This window comes from Globicephala melas, chromosome 6 (genome assembly GCF_963455315.2).
Source record: "Globicephala melas chromosome 6, mGloMel1.2, whole genome shotgun sequence".
NCBI lineage: Eukaryota > Metazoa > Chordata > Mammalia > Artiodactyla > Delphinidae > Globicephala > Globicephala melas.
Genome location: NC_083319.1, coordinates 29,257,603 through 29,282,742, shown reverse-complemented (window position 1 = coordinate 29,282,742; position 25,140 = coordinate 29,257,603). Strand labels below are relative to the sequence as shown.

Sequence of the window (25,140 nt, the reverse complement as noted above, 5' to 3'; positions counted from 1 at the left end):
AACACAGATCCTGAAATGATAATACCTTACTGAGCCTGTTTCTTCATCTGTAAAATGGTATAATAATAGAAAATGGACTGGAAAATATGTGTGTTCCATAAATATTTGTACAATAATAAACAAATGCTAGCTATTTTTATTAGTCAATTTATTTATTCTCTATAAAATATTAAAACCACAATTACTGTGTTATATATTATTCATTTCCTAATTTCCGGCTTGAAATCACTGAACAATATTTAATAAATGTGCCAGTGTGCCTGGAGCTATGCTAACTAATAGGCAATTTACAGATTCATTTTTTTGCTACCTTTTTATAAGGCTTAAATTTAAGGAAAAATCATAATCCAGAACTTGCTTGGGGTTTTTAAAAATATGCAGAAATTTATTAGGAAATGTTTCCTAAGTCAGCATGAGATATTTGTAGACATGAAATTCAATTTGTTGTTAGGGACTTTAAGCCATACCTTGATTAAACAATTAATTATAGGAACTTATTAATAAATAATGGACACTTGATTAAATAATTAATTATAGGAACTTATTAATAAATAATGTACACTTACGATTCATTTATGATGCATTATATTATTTCTCCTTTGAAAAAGTGATTTTTCTTTAATTACTAATTATCACATTACACCAATAGACAGCAACACAGGAACTAATATTAAATCCTACCTAGGATATGAAAAAAGAAAGCTTGATCCATAAATTAAGAGGCTGTTTCTACATGATAGCAAGACATTTCAGCAATTATGCCAATTCAGTGAAAATCAGAAAAATAAATTATGATTCACTGAATTTCTGCATTGAATTCACAGTAGTTGCCTTACCGAATTGACACTTTTTTTTATTTGACAGAAAAATGGTAGTTATTAATAAAAGGAATGTGTGAATGTAGTAAAAACTGTGATAAGGGATATTTGAATTCACTTTGAACATTATGAATTTGAATATGTAGCATATATTATCAGAAGAGATCTATCCTCAAGTTAAATGCTAGCATTTTACGATTGAATTCACACACACACACACACACACACACACACACACACAAACACACATGTTCATGCACTTTGCTGCTTTTGCATTATGAAGAATCAGATGGAAATATTAACTCTATAACCTTTTCATTAAACAATTATGAATCATAGGATATATCAGAAAGCAAATTTATTTTGTTTGTTTCTGCCCTTAGAATTTTATCTGAATACTGCTAATGTTCTGTTTCTTGATTTAGGTGCTGGTTGCATAGGTGTATTCCATTTGTGAAAACTGAGCCAACTGTACATTTATGAGGGAAGCTTTTCTTTCTGCATGTACATTTTACTCCAATAAAAAGGTTTGTAAATGTGTCCATGTTCAAATATTAATCAAAACTGATTCAAAGTGAATCTCTTCTCCACCATTTGGGTCCTTTAATTAGTGAGAACCTGGGAAAGTGAAGGTGGTCTTTCTTCCATTTCTAATGCTTCCATTTCCTCACCCCATCTTGTTAACTAAAATAAAACTTACAGGTTCATTTTTTGCCACCTATCCATGGTCAGATGAAGAAAAGAGAAGAGGTTAAGAGGTCGTATTATTCAGGTTTCTCCAGAGAAACAGAACCAATAGTATGTGTCTACATAGAGTGAGAGAAATTTATTTTAAAGAAGTATCTAACTGTATTTTGGGGACTATAAAATCTGAAAACTGCAGGGCAGGCCAGCAGGCTGGAGACACAGGGAAGAGCTGACGTTGCAGCTAGAGTTCAAAATCATTCTGGAAGCAGAATCCCCTCTTCCTTGGGGGATACAGTGTTTTCCTTTCAAGGCCTTCAACTGATTGAATGAGACCCACCCACATTATGCAAGGTAATCGGTTTTATTCAAACTGTACCAATTTAAATGTTAATCTCATCTAAAAAGATACCTTCACAGTGATATCAAGACAGATGGACTATTAGAATATAAGGAAAGATTGCATGGAGGAAAATATGTATTATGTGTCATAACTGTTGATATAGAAGGTTGGAGGAAAAAGTTCATTATGTGTTATAGTTGTTGATACAGAAGATTGGAAACAGTCACTGGCAGAGTAAGAGGCAGGAAGGAGTAGGAAAAGAAAGGGCAGAGAGCAATAATACTTATCCAGTGGGTAGGCCATGCACAGAAGATATAAAGTCAACTGCAGTTAATTGTAGCTGAGTTGAAAAAGATGAGCTCACATCCAAAAAGTATCACAGAAAATTCGAATGTGTTGTGCTATTAGAAGGGGAAGGGTGAAGGTAATGACATATTCATTCCAGAGATACAGGAAGACAAAAGTTAGGTAGGTACCAATTGTAAGGCCTGAAATTGGAGAGTGAGGCCTCAGACATAGGTTCAGGATTTTCATGAACAGGGTGTCATCCCCTAGGAAAGATCTTTAAATGGTAAAAACCCATAAAGGACTCTAATCCTAGGAATATTGGAGTTCTGTGCTAAATCTCAAGAAAGATTTTAAAGTATCTCATCCATAAGGTAAGTGTTTGGTAATAATTACAAGGAAAAATGTGTTTTGTTTACTTGTTCTCACAAACTAGGACATGCCTAAAGAATAAAACTAATGCAAAAGCCAGCCTATCAGCAAAGGAAGGCCAATTTAATTAGCTTATCATTAGGCTAATGATTCAGATTCCCAGGATAATGACCATTATTTTCCAGATCTTCAGTTTACTAGTTGACATTCCTTTTGTTGCAAGTGAGAGAAACATACCAGAGACCAACAGAAGAAAACAATGCAAAGCAAGCCAACTAGGTTTTTCATGAATCCAGGGCCTAAAAGCTATTAAGCTATTGCCAGGTCTTTCACTCTCCATTCTCTTTTCTCTGTTTCTTTTTATGGGTTGACCTCAGTCTTTCTGCAACTGAAAAAAAAAAAAAAAGAAAGAAAATATAAAAACAACCCTGTGGAAACATTAATAGTAAAAGGAAAGGTATTTCTCTAAAACACAATCTTAGGCCAATACTGGGGCCTTTAGTCAGCAAGCATATTGAGAGTTGATTATATCCTAGGGACTGGTAAGAATAAGTTTTGAATCTAGACTTCAGGACCTAATGGGTCTGTAACTTAGATGACAATAAAATTTACTCATATTTAGTTTCTTTATAGACAAAATAAGCATAGAGGTACTTTGAAAAGTTGTTAGCATTAATGAAAAAGTATACCAAGTGCCATACACTGTCTAGCACACAGCAGTGCTTCAATATACAGTAGTAACAATCAGTACCTATAACAGAATCCCTAAACCACACCAAAAGTGTTAACGGTCATAATGGTATTCACTCTCATCCCTCAACCAGTATTACAGATAAAAGAACTTACAGAGAACTTTCACTTTGTAAGGTCTTTGCAAGCGTATGCCTGTTATATGCCCTTGACTGTTTCTTTTGACAGTGCAGATAACCAAAAATGGTACACAGGCTCCTTCCCACCACTGCTGTACTATTGGCTCTTCTCACTGTAGCCAATACTGATGTTTCAAAGCAGGTTTCTCCCAAGCTATTATGATTCTCATACACTGTGAAAGGAAGTCTTCCTTGTCTGTTTCATAGCTTATTCCCTTTCTTCCAACTTGAAATATATTTCACAGAGACTGGACAGAGTTTAAGAAACTCCCACCTTTGTCAGAATCAGGAATTTTTCTCTCTACCAATAATCATTCAGTGTCCTGAACTAAGATATATGAGTCTTGATTATCTCTTATTTCTGAGTGTGTTCTCTTCTTTCTCAGAGTATATCACCATTTTTAGAAAATGGTGTGGCCAATTTTATTTATGACTTTTAAGACTGGTTTCTCATAGTATAATAGCTTGTTGCTGTTGTTTCCAGAAAGACAAGAAAGTCTATATGCTAACAGGCCCCTGTTGTCCAGCTACCATACCAAGTCTTGGATGGAGATGTACAGATCACATAATAGGGGCCCATTGCTAACAGAAAACAAATCAGAAGCACAGAAAGATTCCTCAAAAGAGGGAGCAGTACTTGTCTTTTTTTTTTGATGCTGTCATTGGTTATGTTTCACGCTCATTTATTTACTTATTTTATTAGTGTTATTTTACCCTTTTTCCAAGATTCACCAAGAATTATCATTTGCCCATATTTGCTTAGTCTTTCTTTTTTTTCTTTTGCTGAATCATATGCTATTAAGTTGCAGATATCATGACACTGGACCCCTAAATATTTCAGCACACATTCCCTAAGAACAGTGACTTTCTCCTACATAAACACAATGTCATTATCACACCTGAGAAATTCAAGTGTCTGAATGATATCTAAAGTAAAGTACAATGTATATTCAGTTTTCCCTAACTGTCCCCAAAACGTCATTCTAGAGCTGTGTTCTTATTTTTTTAGGCAGGAATGACAGTTCCTACGTTGTACTTGGTTGTCACATCTCTTTAGTCTCCCTTAGTCTACAAAGTCCTCTCATCCTTTTTCACACTCTGAATATGTCTAATTATTCCCCAGTGACTGGATTCAACAATCATTGCTGGGAGCGGGGTGGGGGGCAGCCGTGCACCTCACTCTCACTCCATCTGGAGACAGACAGTTTGTTCCAGCATCACAGTTTGGTCACTTGGTTGAAGTGGTGTCTACCAGCTCTCTCCACTAGGAAAGGAACCTCTTTCTCTTTGCAGATAATAGTCATCTGTGAGATTACTGTGACTCCAATTTTTTCAACCCACCCAATCCTTTACAGTATTTCTCGTCCAGTTCAGGCTGCAGTTGAGGGACAGGTATCACCTTTAGTTGTCGTGTCTCTTTGGTCTCAGTCTGAAACTTCCACAGCCTTTCTTGGTCTTTTGAGACATTGATATTTTTGATATTTAAAACCTAAATCAGATCATATTCCCTTGGCTTAGAACGATCTCCTTTACCTCCTTCAGGCCTCAAGAATGCTCAGGGGAGGCAGTCGACCAGTTATTCAACACCTACTGTGCACCTGCTAGATTCTAGACACGGCCCTGGCACTGGGATGTGGCAGCAGGCAACACAAACACAAAGCCGGCCCTTCTCGAACATGAAGTTCTGGGGAGAAGAGGGACACAGCCACCACACGAGCATTCAGGTAACAATGCGGGAGGTCAAGGAGGTGTAGCACCTCAGAGAACATAAGGCAGGAAGGGAAGGATGAGGCGGGGGTGTGGGGGGAAGGGAGGAACTGTATTTTTTGTTTTTTAAAAAATATTTCATTTATTTATTTATTTTGGGGGGCTGCATTGGGTCTTCGTTGCTGCACACAGGCTTTTCTCTCTAGTTGGGGTGAACAGTGGCTACTCTTCATTGCGGTGCGTCGGCTTTTCATCGTGGTGGCTTCTCTTGTTGCGGAGCACAAGCTCTAGGCGCACGGGCTTCAGTAGTTGTGGCGTGCAGGCTCAGTAGTTGTGGTGCAGGGCTTAGTTGCTCCACGGCGCGTGGGATCTTCAGGGATCGAACCCGTGTCCCTTGCATTGGCAAGTGGATTCTTTTCTTTTCCTTTTTGCTGTACGCGGGCCTCTCACTGTTGTGGCCTCTCCTGTTGAGGAGCACAGTCTCCGGACGCACAGGGTGAGCGGCCATGGCTCACGGGCCCAGCCGCTTCGCAGCATGTGGGATCTTCCCGGACCAGGGAACGAACCCGTGTACCCTGCATTGGCATGCGGACTCTCAACCACTGTGCCACCAGGGAAGCCCGCAAGCGGATTCTTAACCACTGGACCACCAGGGAAGTCCCAGGAACTGTTATAGAGTGTCCAGCAAAGTGACAGCTGGAGCAGAAACCTGTCAGCCTCATCCAGGATGAGCACCTCGATGCTGCTCAGGTGGAAGGAAGGGCAGTTGTGGAGGTGCTCGATGAGCCGGCCCGGGGTGGCGATGAGGATGTCAGGTGCTGCCCAAGGGCTGCTTCCTGAGACTTCACGTCCAGGCCGCCCACAGCCAGGCAGGTGGTGATGCTGCAGAACTGGGCCAGCTGCTTGGTGACGGAGTGCACCTGGATGCCCAGTTCCCGGGTGGGAACCAGCACCAGCACACGAGTCACCGGAGCCTGGCGGGGTTTGTAGATCAGACGCTCCAAGACGGGCAGGGCAAAAGCCGCAGTTTTACCTGTCCCTGTGGCTGCACAGGCACAGATGTCCTTCCCCAACACACCCACAGGTATGCATGCCTTCTGGATCGGTGTGGGCTCCTTGAAGCCCATGGCTGTGATGGCCTTCAGAAGAGGGCGGGAAAGGTTCATGTCCTGGAATGAGAGGTTTTCATCATACTGAGATGCATCTTCAAAAAATCCTCCTGCTTCCTGTCCTTTCTTCTTCTGCTGCTCCTTTACTTTGAGTGTATCTGCTTTGGTGAGGACGTTCTCATCAGCTGACGAGTAGTCAGTCTCTGATTCTTCATCTTCTGTGGCTTCCTCATCTTTCCCTTCAAAGTCTTCCTGCTCCTCAGGTTCAGAGCCCTCCTTTGCTTCTTTCTCCTTCTCTAACTTCCCAGACTTGGCTTCTTTATCCTCTGTTTTCCTTTTCTTTCGAACTTTCTCAGTCTTCTCATCTAATGTCGTGGCTGCCCTCTTCTTCTTGAGCTGGCTTATGACGTCAGCCATGGCCCAGCTGCCATTGTACATCCCCTCCTTCTCAGTGAAAACAAAGTCAGGGTTGAAATCGGCACTGCGGTTCTTCTGCAAGGCTTTCTGCTCAGCACAATGGGCCCCTCCTCCTCCTCCTGGTCTTCGGAGTCAGTCTGGCTCCTCTGGCACGTCATCATCTTCGCCTATGGTCCCGATTAAACCCAGCTCCGCAAGCATGTCGCCGCAGCAGCCACTTCCGGAAACCAGCGCGGCGCGCTAGGCTCAGTACTTGTCTTTAGGCTCCCTCTCTCCTAAGACAATGTAGGTTACAAACTGCAAAGTCAAGAAGATCCAGTGCTTCCACCTTGTACTTAAGGGAGTTTGTCTTAACAGTCAGGGTCATGGCAGGAAATAGCACACCAAAGATTTTAAAAGAGTTCAGTGAAAGGTCAATTTATAGAGATGAATCTTGATTGAGGGAGAAAATACCCAAATAATAGCCAGATAGCAAAGATATTTGGTGATACAGTCTGGAAAAGTCAGCCTCCTAAAGCACATGGCATTGGAAAGAAGGCCACATAAAATACATATAGGTAAAAATGGGGATGGACCAGCACAGTCCACCCTTGTGTCATTTGTATTCCATTCTCATCCTTTTATTTAGATAAAAAGCTACCATATGCAGAACAAAGCAAACACACACTCTTGCGTGCCACTTTGTCATTGTCTTCCAACTGACTTGCCCTCCACTGGCTCTTCATCTGGTGCCACCAATGGTCATGACATCAATTTTCAGTGTCAGTATTGTCCATTCAGTCATTCAGTTTACATACACCAAAACCCAGAAGTCCATTCTGAGGGTTTGATTCTTGAGTCCAACCCTGCTACCAATTATTTTCTCTATCAGAATTCTACCAGAAAACATATTTCATCTTCAAAAGTTTAATTAAAGAGAGTACAAGAAAGGATAATTTATAGATGTATGGACAGGGCTAACGGAACCAATGAAGAATAATAAAATGCTCAGAGATTAGCAACTTCATGGAACATTAGTATCATTATATCTGAATGGGCAAGGGGAAGAAACAATGATTTGGAGTCTGTTGAGAGCAGGAGATGTCTGTCACAAAGACTAAATCTTAGGTAGATGAATACAACCACTGACCAAACCATGACCTGGCAGAGAAGGAACAAAGGAAATAAATACCCAACCTCTTTCTTTTCCCACCTTCAAATCTCTGGCAGTGCATGTCACTGACCAAAACCATATAGAAGCCAGAAATCAAGAGCACCTGGATGTTGTCTTTTGTAACATTTATTCTCACGGGTTGCAGAGCAGGGCAGAAAAGAATGGAAAGTGAATCGAGATTGCCATGCAGAGAAAACTAGCATTATCTTTAACTTGTCTCCTCTAAATTAAAAGTTAATCAATAATGTCTTCCAATTGGAAGTTGAACATAGTTATAAAGGTTTGGAACAGAAAATCTTACCACATAAGTAAATATCACCCTGGGTCCCAAAGGAACTCTGATGAGATTTTTCTTTTCTTTCCTTTTAAGTAACTAATTGCCTGATTTCCAATGCTTCTATCTCACTGAGACTCCAGAATGAAAAACAAAATGAGTAAAATATGGTTACCTATTGATTAGGCCATTAGACACATATTTCACAAGTTCCTCCTGTATAATCAACACAATGAAAGGCATTTAAAACTATATATTGAAATTATTTAATAGGAGATATTTGGTATTCCTCTAGGACAAAGAGAGAGGAATATAACATTGGAGAAAAAAAAAGTTGGGAAGGCTATTATCCAAAAATCAATCAAAATGTTCAAAATTACATAAGGGAAAAGTCTCACTTGTTTTCAGAATGACAAATCTGTGCTGCTTCAGTAATGGCTACAAAAGTCAGATGCTTGCTTTGCTCTAGTAGGGAAACATCCATCATGAGGCTTAATACCCTCATGTGTACTTTCTCAAAAGCTTTGCTAATGCCTGCTGATTTACCTGCAATACATTTTCCAGAAACTGTTGAGTAAAATGACAACATATATATTTAGTTTCACACTTCAGCCTGTCCAATTAGCAGTGTTTGCAGTACCAGCTGTGAGCCCAGGAGAGGATTTAATTTTAAGTACAGCAGTCTAGTTAACAACAACAAAACAAAACAAAACAAAACAAAACACTGAGCCATGAATTTGCCAAGTGTTAGTTTCCAATCATTTGTTTCTGAGAAATAGCTTTTTATTGCTATTATTGAAAATTGCTCAAAGAACTAGCACATGAAATTTTGTGTAGAAGAGGCATGAGGCAGGCTGCTGTGGTAGCCACCATAACTGGTAATGTGATAATTACCAGGATGTCTCTAGCAGACTCCCTACTCTCACTTAACCTTGGTTCAATCATCTGAACAATGCAAGTCCTTCCATGCTCATTTTCATTGATTATGAAATGAGATTAAAGAGCCTTTGAAAACAGTAAAGTCATCTAAAATACTAAAACATGGGGGAAAAAAAGGAAGAAGAAAGACGGCCTTTTATACAAAAAGAAAGCAACCTGGTAGATTTTCTCTTCTTCACTTAATATTTAGGCAAAATGTAAATACTAACTGCTACTTGGGGAATATATTGGAAGGCAAAAGATGGTACCAGAGGCAGTACTATTCAAAGGTATGTATTAATTTAGAGATACCAAAGGAGTTTATGAAGTCTAGTCTTGGAAATATTTAAAAGGTGACCAGAAAGTCATCTATTCTGAGTAATATTGACCAAGGACAGGAAATATTTCTAACAATTTTTTTTACTATCTATGGCAGAGATATAATAATAAAAAATATCTAAGTGATAGTAGATTAAAATTGTCTCTATAGATTGTGGTTTTAAAAAAGCATAAATATTAAATCTGATAATCTTTTCCTTTAAAATTAATTTTAGGGTCCAACTACAGGAAAGAGAAAGTAGAACCACAAAAACAAAATATTTGAGAGAAAATGAATTTAAAAAGTATCAAAACCCAACTGAAATAACTATATAAATATATAATGAAACAGTTATGATAGGAAATAGTTTTATTACTGACAAAAAATATATAAATATATAAATATATAATGAATATATATAAATAATATATAAATATATAATATTTATATATTATATATAATATATAAATATATAATGAATATATATAAATATAATAAATATATATATAATATATATATTGAATATATATAAATATATAATGAAACAGTTATGATAGGAAATAGTTTTATTACTGACAAAAAATTTAAAAAATTATCCAAGCCTGCAAATATGGAAGTAGGAAACCAAATAACAGATGAACCAAAGAAAAGAGAAGAAAAGAGTTAATAATGATGTAGGCAGAAAGGAAAAACAATACAAGTAATTAAATCTATGGATAGAAGTTTGAAAATGAGACAAAATATACATTTTAAAAATTAAATGTTATGTGTATAGAAGTGAAAATGCATTTATGCATATATGAATGTTATATTTTACAAGACATAGTCATATGGTTAAAACTTCTGTAAGGCTTTTCTTCCAGATAGGAGTGTCACCAGGGACTTCCCTGGTGGTCCAGTAGGTAAGAATCCGCGCTCCCAATGCAGGGGGCCCAGGTTCGACCCCAGTTCAGGGAACTAGATCCCACATGCATGCCACATCTATGAGTTCACATGCTGCAACAAAGATCCAGTGTGCCTTAACTAAGACGTGGCACAGCCTAAATAAATAAATATTAGAAAAAGAAGTTAGTGTGCTTAAAATTTTTTTAAAAAGTGTCACCAAATTTCCATATATCAGCTATGATAGTAAAAGATGACAGTTATAATACAAATCCAGAAGCCTTAAAAGGGGTTCCTAAAAGTTATGTCACAATGATTGTTACCATTACAGGTAGTTTAGCAAATAAGATCTTTGGCTGCAGAGATCATATCCATATGGCCAACACTTACTTAATAAAATGTTACCCATAAATTCTCTGAATTACATTGTTATATTCTACTACAAATCTTTAAGGAAGAGTTTTATAATTACCTGAGACTGCTTCAACTCTTCCATTTATGAATTTCAGCAACTGGTACCCATTTGATGCATATAGAAACTGTTTATTCTTCCTTTTCTATTTAGGAAACATATAATAATTGCTTGCTGGGTGTCAGAATATGTACCAAATACTGGAGATACAACAGTAATAATGCATAACTTAATTAAACCCACTGACTATTGAAAAATATAACTGATAAACCTCTGTAATAATAGATTAGCAAATATGTGAAGTAACAAGGAGGCACAACTAAACTTCTTTTGGAGGTGAGAGAGATCAAGGAAGTATTTTCTGGAGTCCTGTAATGTCTACTCGTGTGGTCATGAAGGGATGGAAGTTGGGGATGGACAGCATCTCCGCAGAAAAGATTACTTATCAAAGTCTTTCAGAATTTTTTTCTAACAAGTACAATATTTTTACTAGTATTTCTAAATTTCCTTTCCCGGTATCAAATGAGATATATTTTATTGTCAAGAGCATGTCCAGTGCAGTGACCGAAACAGATGTTTTAGTTTTATTGAATCCAGCAGATCTAAACAAACTCCTGCACAAGCCTTGCTCAGCTGTGTTTTGCTGCTGGTAGCAGGTGAATTTTAACTGCTTCCTGGCTGTGTACGATAGACCTCTGACCAAATCGTTCCTCTTTGGCTTACCAGTTTAGAGACCTTGAGAAACTGATTTAATCTTCCTGAAAATATTTGACTCTGGCATTAATAGTATTACTTAGCACAGAGACTTGATATGTTATTTAAATGAAATATTTAAATAGTCTGGAACAGTTCAAGGCACATAGCAGGCACCCAGTAATTAAATACTAATGTTAGTATTATTGTTCTCTAAATATCAAGTCTAGAAAAATACAACTTACAGTAGACATTGACAAATATGTAAATTGTATCATTCTTATTTCTCACTAGCTATTTAAAAGGCAATGTTGGTTAATTTAAGAGTTAATCAAATGCTCTTATATGACTTAGTTGTTTTTTTTTAATGCCCTCCAGAAAATTGTCTGCATTATAAGCAGAAATTCATTTTAACTGAAGACTACATCATAGCTGATCTTTCCTTATGCACTTTGCAATAGTCTTTGTGCCAAAGCAATAAAATACAACATAGATATGTAAATGAAAATAAATAAATAAAATAAAAAACTAAATGCTAATTAGCCTATCAATAAAAAGTAAGCAACATACAAATACTAACTAACCTATCAAAAAGTAAACAAGGGCTTCCCTGGTGGCGCAGTGGTTGAGAGTCTGCCTGCCGATGCAGGGGACATGGGTTCGTGCCCCGGTCCGGGAGGATCCCACATGCTGCGGAGCGGTGGGGCCCGTGAGCCATGGCCGCTGAGCCTGCGCATCCGGAGCCTGTGCTCCCCAACGGGAGAGGCCACAACATACCGAGAAAAAAACAAAAATAAATAAATAAAAATAAAAAGTAAACAAAATACAAATACACAAAACTGGAAATAAGGGAGAGGGTATGTGGTATAATGTCCTATAAAGGGCTGAAGACACACACTACTAAAACCATGTATTACTAAAGGATGCAAGGTAAAATACAGGACACCCAGTTAAATTTAAATTTCAGGTAAACAAAAATTTTTTTTGGTAAATGTATATCCTAAATATTAAATGGACATACTTACATTAAAATATCATATTTGTGCTTTACCTGAAAGTATATCTAAAATTATCTACTTAAAATTCAAATTTAACTATATTTTTACTTGCTAAATCTACCAATTCTACATACAGTACAGTACACATACAAAATTGGGTTTATTGGGTGAAAACTTAGAAGTAGAGAAGTGGTAGAGGGTACACAATTTTCTGCAGTTGCATTTATCTATACCTGAAGCCAGGCATAAGTGATCCACATGCACCATTTCCAATATTATAGTGAAATAGTCCTGCCCCTAAATATTCTACATATATATACCTGTGGGAGGTGGAGAGGTAGGAGCAAAGAAGAGCTATGCCACTCTGTAACAAAGGAAGCTTCCAGATCAGTGAAGTGGCCTTGCTAGGGATAGTGAAATTCCAGTGCTCAGCATGTCTGTAAACCTACTCTTCTAGTGAGATAACTCAGACTTGGTAAGCTACCAAAAACCCGTAAGCCAATTTTGGAATACACATCTTTCCTGCAAAATTCTCTATTGTTTTCCTGGATTTTACTTTATTAATATATAGTTGTATGATTTCCTTATAATTATTTTAATTTTATCTGTAGTTATGTTTTTCCCTCCCAAACAAAAGAAAGACATATCAAAATAACCATGGAGTCTCATTTGTTTCCTCATTTTTGGTATCTTCAATGCAACTGACTTACTACACACAGTTCATGAATACTTTTGTGAAAAAAATCCAAAAGAACCTATAGCTAAAGTATTAGAAGTAACTGAATTTAGCAAGGACACTGATACAAGGCCAGTGCGTATAACTATATTGTGTAACTATAGACAAGTAATAAAGCAATAGAAAATAAAAAATTTTTAATGATACCAATTATAGTGACATCAAAAACATAAAATGCCTAGAAATAAATCTGAAAACATGATAGGCAAGACCACAATACTAGAAATTACAAAACAATGAGAGAATTGAAAGAGTAGCTAAATAAATGGAAGGATATACCACTTTCATGGACGCAATATTATAAAGATATCAGGCATCCCCAAATTGATCTTTAGGGTCAATGAAAAACTGATCAGAATCCCAGAATTATTTTGTAGAAGTTGACAAGCTGTTTCCAAAATTGACATGAAAATGCAAGGGGCCAATGATAACCAAGGCAATCTTAATAATAACAAAGCTGGAGAATATATACTAATAGTTATCAAAATATATTACAAAACCATAGTAATTAGGACAGTGTGATATTGACATGTAGACAGATAGACCCATGGCACATTATAGAAACTCTAGAAATAGACAAATGTATATACAACCAATGAACAATTTATGACAAACACATCACTCAAATATAATTTAAAAAATGTTCTTAATAAATAGTGTCATAAATTGAATATACATTTGGAAAACAATGAATATTGACACTACCTCCTAACATATAAAAACTTAAACTTCAGATGAAGTAAATATCAAAATGTGAAAGGTGAAATAATAACTTTTGAAGGAAACATGGGTGACTGTCTTCACTACATTGGACTATGCAAAGAAAACATAAATAGGATACAGAAAGCACTAACCATAAAGAACAAAAAGAAGAATTAATTTCATCAGGAGGTGAAAAGACAAGCCACAAAGTGAAGAAAACATTTTCAGTACATATATCTGATAAAGGATCCATGCCCTTCGCTTCCTGCCTGCCCAGCCTATGGACTTCAGGCTTGCTTGGCCAGCCCCCTCAATTGCATAAGCCACATCCTACTGCTTCTGCTTCTCTGGCTGAACCTTGACTAATACAGATTTAGTTGCCTAGTGCTATGTAATATATTACCACAAATGCAGAGGCTTAAGACAACATGCATGTATTTATTATCTCATGATCTCCCTGGGTCAGGGGTTCAGGCACAGCTTAAGTGGGTCTTCTGCTAGGGTCTGACGAGGCTGAAATGAAAGTGTTAGCCAGGCTGCATTCCTTTAGGGAGCTCAAGGTTCTCTTCCAAGCTCATATGGTTGTTGGGAGAATTCCATTCTTTTCAATTGTGAGACTGAGGATCCCATTTCCTTGCTAGCTGTCATCTGGGGCTGCTCTCCATAACTTGAGACCAACCTCAGGTCCTTGCTACCTTGCCGTCTCACAGGTTCTTTCACAACATAGTACCTCGCTTCTTTAAGGCCAATAGGAGAAGCTCTCTGACCTCTAGGCCCTCTTTTAAAGGGATCCCCTGATTAGGTCAGGCCCACCCAGGGTAATCTCCCTTCAGATTAATTTAGAATCAACTGATTGAGAACTTTAATTACATCTCCAAAAATCACTATATAATGTAACCTAATAACTAGGGTGGCATTTATCATAATCACAGGTTCTGCCCACATTCAAAGGAGCCATTTTAGAATTTGCTCTAGCCCCCAGTGATTCACATTCCTTACACATGGAAAATGCATTAATCTCTTCCAAAGGTTCCTAAGTGTCTCATCCAACTTTAGCATCAGCTCAAAGGTCAAAATCTCTTCATCTAAATCAACCAGGTGAGCATGAGGCTCCCAAATGTAATCTCTTACGTACAGTATCTGGGGCTCAATTCCTCTCCATCTGCACATTCTACAGTAAGCCTCAAGAAGATACCAGGCAGCAGCGTCAACACTTTGTTGGGAAATCGTCCTACCTACATAACCAGTTTCATTGTTTACAAGTTATGTTTTCCACATAACTGCAGGAGAAAATTTGGCTAAGTTTTCTGCTACTGCGTAACAAGGATCCTCTTTCTTCCATCTTCCAATAACATGTTTCTTGCTTCTCTCTAAACCCTCAGCAGTACTCCTATGGTCTGTAATTCCACTAACAGCCGGTTCAAGTCTATTTACATATTCTCTATCATGCTCTTTAGAACTACTGTAGCTTTCACCCACTGCCTAGTAGCAAAGCCACACCCACACTTTAGGTATTTTTTTAATAGCAGTATCTCACTTTCAGTAATAGTTATCTATTGTTGCATAACAAATTACCACAAATTTAGGAGCTTAAAACATATATTTATTACCTCACAGTTCTTACGGGTCAAGTGTCTGAGCGTGGCTTAGTTGGATCTTTTGCTGAGGGTCTCACAAACCTGAACTGAAGATGTCAGCTGGGGCTGTGGTCACATCCAATGTTTGAGGCTTGAGGTCCTCTTCCAAGTTCTTGTGGTTGTTGGCAGAATTCATTTCCTTGCAGCTATAGATCTCATGGCAGCTTGCTTCTTCAAAGCCAGCAACTGAGAGAGAGAAAGAGAATCTGCTATCTCAAGTCTCTTATCTCTCTACACCCTTTTTTAAAGGGCTCACTTGTTATGCTAGGCCCACCCATGATAATCTCCCTTTTGATTAACTTCAAGTCAACTGATTAGTGAGCTTAATCACATCTGTTAAAATTCCTTTCCCTTTGCTATAAAACGTAACCTAATCATGGAAGTAACATCAGTCATATCTGTGTGCTCCATGCTCACTCAAGGGGAGAAAATTATACAGGGTGTGTACCCTGGAGCAGGTTGGGGGTGGATGTGGGGGAACAAGTGGGAATTTTAAGGTCATCTTAGAAGCCTGCCTACAACAGTTTGGGGAGGTGCAATGTTAGGCATGTTAAGAAAATGTTGGATGGTGCTCTTTTCAAGAAAGGAATGAATCTTTCTTCCTAGTTTTATTGGTAGTTTGGTAACTATAACCTTGTCTATGGAAGTAATTTGATTTGGATTTTTGATAGGTGGAAAGGATTCTAGTAGGATTCAGTTTTTCATTAATCCGTCATATGTACCCCTCAATACTGGAAGCATCATTCCTGTAACCTTTGTAATATTAAGTCCAGAAAGTCAAAACCAGGCAGTGAGTAGCAGAATTGGAAAATCTCCTTGTAAACATTTTTAAAGACTTGCCAGAGTTTGAACCCTTGTCATTTATAACTTAAAGAATTAGAAACTTGCTCTAAGTTTATATGAAATAATTGTATGCAATTTGAGCTAGGACTGGAGGGCATTGTTAAAATTATTACAATCATTCAACAAACCAAAGAAAGCTCCACAATTTGAGTAGAACTTAAACTCACAGAGGATTATGCTCTAACAACTGCTGGTGGGAACAAGGAGTTCCACATGCATGTAAAGGTTCACTTATGTAACTGACTCCTCATAAACTATTGTACATTACAAATTCCTGTCCTGTTGTGGAGACTAGCATTGCCAAAAGAGAGCAGAGTTAATGAAACTGACCTTAAGAATGATAAAGTTCCAAAACTGACCTTAAGAATGATAAAGTTCCAAAAGCATAAGAAGCTGAATTTCCAGAAAAAACTGTTAATCATTAAGAATAGTTTCCTTTGCTAAATAGTCTTTCCAACTTCTTAGGCATTCTTAGTTTCCCTGATCAAATTTCTCAATTAAGACATAAACATTTGCTTCAGAACCACTGTTTTGTTTTTTTTTTTTGTAGATGCCCATGCTCACTCATTTCTACTCTCTGTGTGTGTGTGTGTGTGTGTGTGTATGCAGTAATTTCACTGAATCATCCTATATTTCTCTGTCCTAAAACATTGAAAATGTTGGGGTCATACACTTTTCCACAAAGTTGTCATAGTCTAATTCTAGAGCCCTGGTCAAGCGTGGGTTGGGATGTAGCATGATATAAGCCTCCCCAGGCCCCAGAACACACATTTAATTAGGGAGGAGGAGTAAATCCTTCATCAAGCATGGCACTCTCACAGAAGGCTGACCAGAGGAATTTGGTATAGCACCCAAGGTGTGGTCCCCAGCAGCTCAGCAAATGGCTGGCTCTGAAACAGAGCCAGAGACAAAACTAATAAATAAGACAGCAATGGGGAATCAAGCTAAATAGTACTCTATGGCCAGGCAGGAAGAATCTGCAATGCCTGACACTAGAAATAATTACATCAACCTTAGTGCTTGGTATTCAGGGATTCGGCAGGGCTCTAATCCCCAGAGTGATACTGGCCTCAGCCAAATCAACTTCCAATTAGAAAATAAGTTGGGAGAACAAGTTAATTTACTAGAACAGGAATTCAAATTAAAGATCAGAGCAAAAACTATACCTTGTGGACTAATAACACTAATCATTGCAAAAACACATTCTAAGTTAAATATTTTCACAGCCATTATTTTATTCAGTCCTCATAAGATAGTTTGTTTGTGGTAGGCAGCTTTTGAAATGGCTCCCAATGACCTTTGTCTCATATTCTCATGGAATCCTCCCCCTTGTGTATGAGCCGGACCTAGTCACTTGCTTCTAACAAATAGAGAATGGCAAAAGGATGGGATGTCAGTTCCAAAATCAGACCATAAAACACTGTGACTTTTATCTTGCTGGTAGTCTCTTTCTGGCTCTTCTCCTGTGCTTTCTCTGATAAAGCAAGATGCCATGTTTTGAGCTGCCCTAGGGGAGGCCATGGGGAAAGGAACTAAAGGTGGATTCCAGCCAATAGCCAGTAAGGAAATGAGTCCTTCAGTCCAACAACCCTTGAGACAGTTAATCCTGTCAAGAATCATGTGAATGAGCTTGGAAACACTTGAGCCTTCACTTGAGACCATGATCTCAACTTGTACTTTTTTACAGTCTTGTGAGAGACTCTGAAGCAGGGGACTCAGTTAAGCCTTGCTCAGATTCCTGACCTGCAGAAACTGTGAGATAATAAATATATGTTGTTTCAAACTGCTAAGTTTTGTGGTGGTTTGTTATGTAGCAATAGATAGCTAATAAAAATGAGAGTTTAGAAGGTCAGTGAGGCCCGCCTCCTGCCTAACTTGAGCTGTTATGCTCATGGTTATGGTTTATTACAAAAAAGGATACAGGTCAAAATCGGCAATGGGAAAAGGTACATAGAATAGGTGCCAGGGAAAATCAGGTGCAGGGTTCCACTTCTCACGTTGCAGTGGAGTTCTTTAGACAGAGCTTATTTCTTCCATCAGTGATGTGTGACAACAAGAACAGCATATTGCCAACCACAGAGGCTCACCCAATTCTTGGTATCTAGAATTTTTCCTGTGGGGAATCCATAGACATGGCTAACTACTTGCTTGGCTGACCTTTAGCCTCCAGCACCTCCAGAGGTCAAGCTGATACTGCTTGACCTAAGGCCTCCACGACAGATCACATCATTAGCATAGACTGTCCAGTGTGGTCCAGGGTCGCCACATAAGCAAAGACACTTATCAGGTAGAACATTGCAAAGGCCTAGAGGTTCCCTCCCAGGAGCTGGGAGCAAAGGCAAAACTTCTCTTTTGGAAGGATAATCCTTTAGTGTACACAGTATTACCTGTACTCTATATTCTTACTTTAGCTCTAAGTTTATTCCACTTCTCAGTCTTCAGACTTCTGTTAATTTTCAAAATTCACTGCAACCAACCCAGATTTCCAGAGGATAAAAGTTTTTAATGGCCTTTGTGCCAGTTTTCAATGTTTTGCCTCTCAACAACAAATCCATCCTTTACTGCCCTGCTTTGTGATACCAGAGTCAGACCCTGTAAACATTTCTCTTGCCAGCTGGCATGATGTTAAACTTTGTCAGCAGAGCTGGAGGGACACTACAGAGGAAGGGGCTTCTCCTTCTGACCCCACTGTGCTCCTCTTTTCTTGCTGCTGCAGCGCTGGTCAGCATGCAGGGCACCCAGGGGTGTTTACCACCCAGGGAGTTTCACTGATACCCCAGAGTCTGTCAGCACCCGAGCTGGATTTCTAGGGAGTTCAATGCAATTCCAGCAGGCATCCTTTTCAGAAAATTCCACCAGCAGTTTCCCAGGAAATTCAGTACAAACTTCACAGTGGGATTCCCTGCAAGTTCCACTGGTGCCACAACTGGTTTCCCAGCCAGTCTTTAAGGTGCCCTAGTGGGCTGCTTGCCTGGATGTTTCAGCAGCACCCCAGAAGGCAGCCTCCTGGAATGTTTTGTGGGCACTCCAGTGGGCAATTTCCTGTTTTCCAGTCTCAGCCTGTGGCACCTCCACTTACCTCTCAACCATCCACAAGGCCACAGCCAGTGTCACTCCTCCAGTGAGATCTAGATCTCAGCCTTGAGGGTGGTGGTGGCCTCTTCTAAATTTTTTCTTCCCTTGAGTATTCTGCATCAGCCCTAAGCGTACTGTCTGCTCCCTGTATCTGCTTTTCCTGTATTTTTTAAGAATTATCTTTAACACATAGTAGTTAATCCCCTATTATTTGGCTAATAATTCTTTAAATGAAATTTCCTATTCAAATTAATCAGTGGTGTCTGTTTCCTGACTGGGTCCCAACTGATACAGTCTTCAATTTAAAAGGATTTAAAAATAATTGTGTTATGTGTCTTCCCCGTGTTTAAAAGAAAAAAAAAAAAAAACTGAAAATTTTCTTTTATAGAATATTTCCTAACAAATTTGCTGAGGACTTGTGAACTTGTTATGCTAAAATTCTCCCTCAAGCACTCATGTAAATTTAAGGGAAAAAAAGATATGTAAAAATTCAGTCAGATAAAAAGAAGAAAATAAAACTTTTTTTTTTTGTGGTACGCGGGCCTCTCACTGCTGTGGCATCTCCCGTTGCAGAGCACAGGCTCTGGATGCGCAGGCTCAGCGGCCATGGCTCACGGGCCCAGCCGCTCCGTGGCATGTGGGATCCTCCAGAACCGGGGCACGAACCCGTGTGCCCTGCGTCGGCAGGCGAACGCTCAACCACTGCGCCACCAGGGAAGCCCAGGTAAAACTTTTATTTTCACTTTAAGGACAGCAGTGGTATAATACATATTAATGTACTTCCTACAAAGAGACAATTTTAAAGTAATTAGGCATGATGCTCCCTTGCTCCAATAACCTTCACCAGGAAGATGTTGAAAGCAAGAGTAAGATTAATTTTAAATCTAGAGAAGAGCAGCCAAAATTTGAGGTAGACTTTAAAATCTTAATTCATTATTTTTCATGCTACCTCAGGGCTATAGTTATTTTTTTTCTAAATTTATTAGGGATGGGATTCAGTGTCTGGCTCCTAGTAGGCACTCAACAAATCTATGTGAACTGCATGCCTGATGCATTTCTATTGTCTATTGGTTAATTTAGTAACTGACATATGAACTAAGATACCAGGAATCTGCTTGTTATGATTTTGACAATTTTATCCTGGCACAGACAGGATTAGAAAAAGAAAAACCACGTGGTAGTGCAGAGCGCTGCTTACTGTCAATTGTATCCCGCAAATTCATGTCTCCCATATTTCTATCTCTTCTCCTAGTTTATATTGCTGCTTGGGTAAAAACTGTCCCAGAATCAACACCTATGGATTAATGGGACGATCCATTCAGTACATACTATGTCCTAGGTGCTTCACTTATTCTCTGATTTTACCCTCATTTCCCCGTGGGTTGACATTATTATCACCACCATTTACAGATGAAAGAAATGAGACTGAGCGAGCTTACATTACTTGCTCAAAGTCACATTCCTAATTAATAACAGAGCTAGGAATTGATGACAGCTTTTCTGACTCAAAATCTGGTACTCTTTTCCATTATACTTCACCGACTCTCTTTAAACCATAGAAATTGGAACCCAAAGCGTATTTTTTTATTTGTCCAACCCAAGAACTACCTAATAAAGAAGTATTGTCTACAACATTCCTAACTGGCAGCCTCTACTTAAACTTTCTAGTGATGAAGAAGACCATTATTTCACAAGTTCAAATTTTTATACCCTTCAAATTATCAGGAAGTTCTTAGGCATATGGGTTTATAATCTTTCTTCTTACTGACTTCCACCCATTGGTTGTAACTGTGCTCTCTCAAGGTTTTAACTGGGTTCTCTGTTTTCTCCCAGAACAAGTACGATTTCTCTTCCACGCAGGCCTTCAATCAGCAGAAAGGGATACTATTTTTGTGCCTAGAATTTCCCTCTCTCCACTTTTTAAAATTAGAACTCAATCCAGAGTGGACTCTTTCATGTTCTCAATATTTGATAGTACTTATTATTGCTGCTGGGATGTATATAAGCCTTCTAATCCTTATTGCTTATCTGGAAATACTATACATTATATATTTTGGTATATACTCCTATGAATATAGATAATAAATATTGATTTAGTGGAAACCCCCACTCCTAAATTCATTCATCCAGACTCATAAAAATCAGCCTGCTTCTATACAGTTATGCTTTTGGAAAGTGCCAAGAAGATCTTCTGTGAAAATAAGTCATCATGGAATTTTAGCATAAAAGCAAACTGGGGGGTGGGGGGGTAGGACGATGATGAGGAAGAGGGACAGTCAGTGTGGGACCCAGGGAGAGAGAGCTGTTGGAGAGAAGTCCAAGCATAGTGCAGAGACGGGGCAACATTTCTAATTCTGGAATTGAAGAGCAGGGACCACATTATAGAAATAGGAATCCCGGTTGCTACTGAATCTTTGAGACTCAAGCAAGTGCCATTCCCACTGAATAAGACTGCTCTCTATAAGGCTAGCGAATAATCGTACAATCCAGTTATGAGGTCTTGGAGAAGTAGAAAGAGTCCAGTGCTCTGTCCAAATGCATGGAGTTAAAATGAGAGGTTAGCATTTGTAAAACAAAACTAAACAAAATTGAAGTGTTGGGAAGAAGTTGCTTTCCCATAAGAAGAGAGAAATGTTTTACTTGCTAGCCAAAATCATAGAGGAGAAGAATGTTCGTCAAACCACAGTGTTTTATCAAGCATTCAAACAGACATAAACCAAATAATTTCACTCATCCTAAGAATTCACTTGGTGAACAATAACACTACACAAATTAGCAAACAATTTCAGTGAAGTAACTGCAAAAGACAGAGGAAACCATCATGTTGGAGTATCAGTAAAATATCTTTGGCACTGTGAAGTAAAAACAAGGCTTATGCTAGACTAAGAACACCACATGAAAATAGGCAGTCTAATACTTTAAGTGTGGTTTTGAAGGGAAATCATAGATATTGCAACAGCCTCTAATCTCTAAACGGAAGTCAATGTGAGTTGATTCTGGGCAAAGGTTATCAAGTTAAACTGAAAGCTGGTTTCCACAGTCAGTAGTGATATGGTTTCCTGTTTGATGAGAGAGATACATAAAATAGGAAGGAAAGTGGTTTCAGTAATAAATGTCTGCCAAGCAGTTACCTGAATCTTTACTTCTTCAACTCAATTCCCAGAAGCCTCTGTTCTCCCAGTAGGGATAGATAAATCAGAACATAAAGGGTTAGAGGTCCCTCACCCTACTGTGCCTACTTCATTAGCATCAGGTTTCTAAAAACCGTGACACCAGGGATGTTCCTGCCAAATGCCTCCTCTGTTTCCATAGCTAAAGTTTGTTTCCACTCACCTACCCCCTTTCTTACCATAATAACTAGAAGGAAATCTATAGGATTTCTTAAATCTTTCTCATATCCTTAAAACCAGTCTCTTAGGAAAGTGCTAGCTGGGCTCAATGTTAATGTTCTTTCTCCTATAGAGCATGAACTCAGCTGGGTCGTCTCTTTTCATTCCAGTTAACCTTTCCTACTCTATCCTCTGGGCTCCTATTCTCACTAAGACTGCCTGCAGGGGAAATGCTGTCTCTCGTCACATCTTCTTACTTACTGATCTCAAAATAACTACAGAGGCATGTTCATTCTATGGCTTCGTTGATGATCACAGTGGTAAAATGGATTGGGAAAATCAAACAACAAAAATAAGGAAGTGACAAAGTTTTGAGACTTGTATAAGACCAATCATTCAGAATCTCTGAGTTATGGTTTTTGTTCCTCTCTGTGTTGGTAACTGGGACCCCTCATGGTACTGTGCCCTAAGCCTCCCCACCACCCCACCCCCACTGCAGTGTGCCCTAAGCTTTTATTCTTTAAAACCAGGCTTACATTCTGCCATTCGCCTTCTTCTAACTCCTGTCTTTACCTCTTTCCCCTCTTCTTTATGTTCCATCTATGGCTCATTTCTTTTCTTATTCTCCATATTTTCCAAAAAGTACTTATTCGCTCCCATGACCATCCTACAACCAGATGATTTCCAATTATAAATCTCCAGTCTAGATATATCTTCTGAGCTGTAGTATCCCTGTATCTACTAGACAACTCTACCTTGACATTAGTGCACATGTCAGGCCAAGCCTAGTTCTCTCCTCTCCATGCCCACAACCACTGCCTAATTATCTCTATTCTCTTTTCTCTAATTCAAGCCTCTCCCCCTATAATTCATTCTTCACATGGTAAGCAGACTGATATTGCTTCAACCATGTCTGATACGTCATTAACCTGCCAAGAAATTCTTCACTGGCTCCTATTTGCCTTTAAGATAAAATCCAGACTCTTCAGCCTGATTCACAATGGATGAATTATATGTATTGTTTCACACTTTCTCTCCCCGATCCCTGCCTGTGATGGGCCACGGGGTGTCTATTGTTTGGATAAACATTATTCTGGGTATGTCTGTGAGGGTGTTTCTGGATGAGATTAACATTTGAATCAGTGGACTGAGTAAAGCAGATTGCCCTCCCCAGTGTGGATTTGCTTCATGATCCACTGGAGGCCAGGATAGAACAAAAGGAAGAGTAAGGGAGAATTCATTCTTTCTGCCTCTTTTTCGTAGCTGAGGTCTTCTGCACTTGTACTGGAATTTTCACCATCAGCTCTCCTGATTCTCAAGCCTTCAGGCTTGAACTGGAATTTACACCAGTAACTCTCTTGGATCTCCAGCTTGCAGATGGCAGATTGTGGGATTTCTCAGCCCCCATAACTGTGTGAGGCAGTTTCTTATAATAAATCATATATATATATATATATATATATATATATGTGTATATATATATATATACGTATATATATATTTACACACACACACACACATATATATATATATATATATATTTTAATCTTACTGGTTCTGTTTCTCTGGAGAACCATGAGATAACTTCCCATTATCAAACTTTAAACTTCAACTAAACTGAACTATTTTCAGTTTCCCCAAAATATCTTATTCTCACACATGTGAGCTTGAACATGTTTTTCTTGCTATTTATGACAGGTTTTCAAATATTCACACACACACACACACACACACACACACACACACAGCCACACATCCCTCCTTGATTAGCTAATATTCTACTTAGTGTCCCCACACTCCCACTCTCCAGAAAAATATAAACCTCAGCTTATTCATTAATCTCCCCTAAGGATTGCAATTTTCTTTTGAATTTAGCATATCTTCAGACTAAATGCCAGGTTGAGTATCAAGTAATTCATGCTTTACTCAACAAATAAGGTAATGATGATGATGTTAACAACGATAACTTCTGTCATTTACTGAGTGCAAGGCTCCCTGCTAAGTAGTCTTTATACATTATTTTAATCTGCCAAGCAATTTGAAGGATATTATCCCCATTTTTTTGGATGTGGAAACTGAGATTTTAAAAGTTTAAATATCTTGCTCAAAATTTTGAAGTTAATAAATGGTAAAGGTGGAACTGAAACCTAAGTCTAGTCTCATTTTAGCTTGTGCTTTGAACCATTTTATGTACTGTCATTTTCCACCCAAAACTAAAATGGCAGCTCTTAAACTTGCCATTTATATGGTAACTCTTGCCTTTCTTTCCATATATATTCTGCTTGAATTTGGAAACAATGATAAATAATACAAAGAAAATTAGTAATCCAATTTATCGGTATGTTTAGGGTAATTTGGGCAGGCACGTGACAGGGTCTGTCATCCATTCAGCATAAGCCCTGTACAACATCTACTGCAAGACAAAATAGAAAACCTGATCTTATTCTCTTGGAATCCTGTTTCCAGTATGGTTTCCCGTGAGATTCTATCAATGAAAAGCATTTGAGGAAGACTTGGAAGGATAAAGGAGGAGGGACAAAGCATTATCCTCAGGTGGCACCTGCA

The 25,140-nt window shown here is 38.5% G+C and overlaps 1 long non-coding RNA gene and 1 pseudogene across 1 annotated transcript in view; one reads left to right on the top strand and one right to left on the bottom strand.

The window, feature by feature from the left end:
- The first annotated feature begins 1,251 nt into the window (after positions 1-1,251).
- LOC132597398 (uncharacterized) overlaps positions 1,252-25,140 on the top strand; it is a 226,924-nt gene continuing 203,035 nt past the window's right edge. Inside the window, exons 1-2 of the long non-coding RNA XR_009564173.1 lie at positions 1,252-1,345; positions 4,914-5,095. This is a non-coding gene — a long non-coding RNA (uncharacterized lncRNA). The remainder of the gene's footprint in view (positions 1,346-4,913; positions 5,096-25,140) is intronic.
- Positions 5,112-6,805, bottom strand: LOC115867796 (probable ATP-dependent RNA helicase DDX27; annotated as a pseudogene).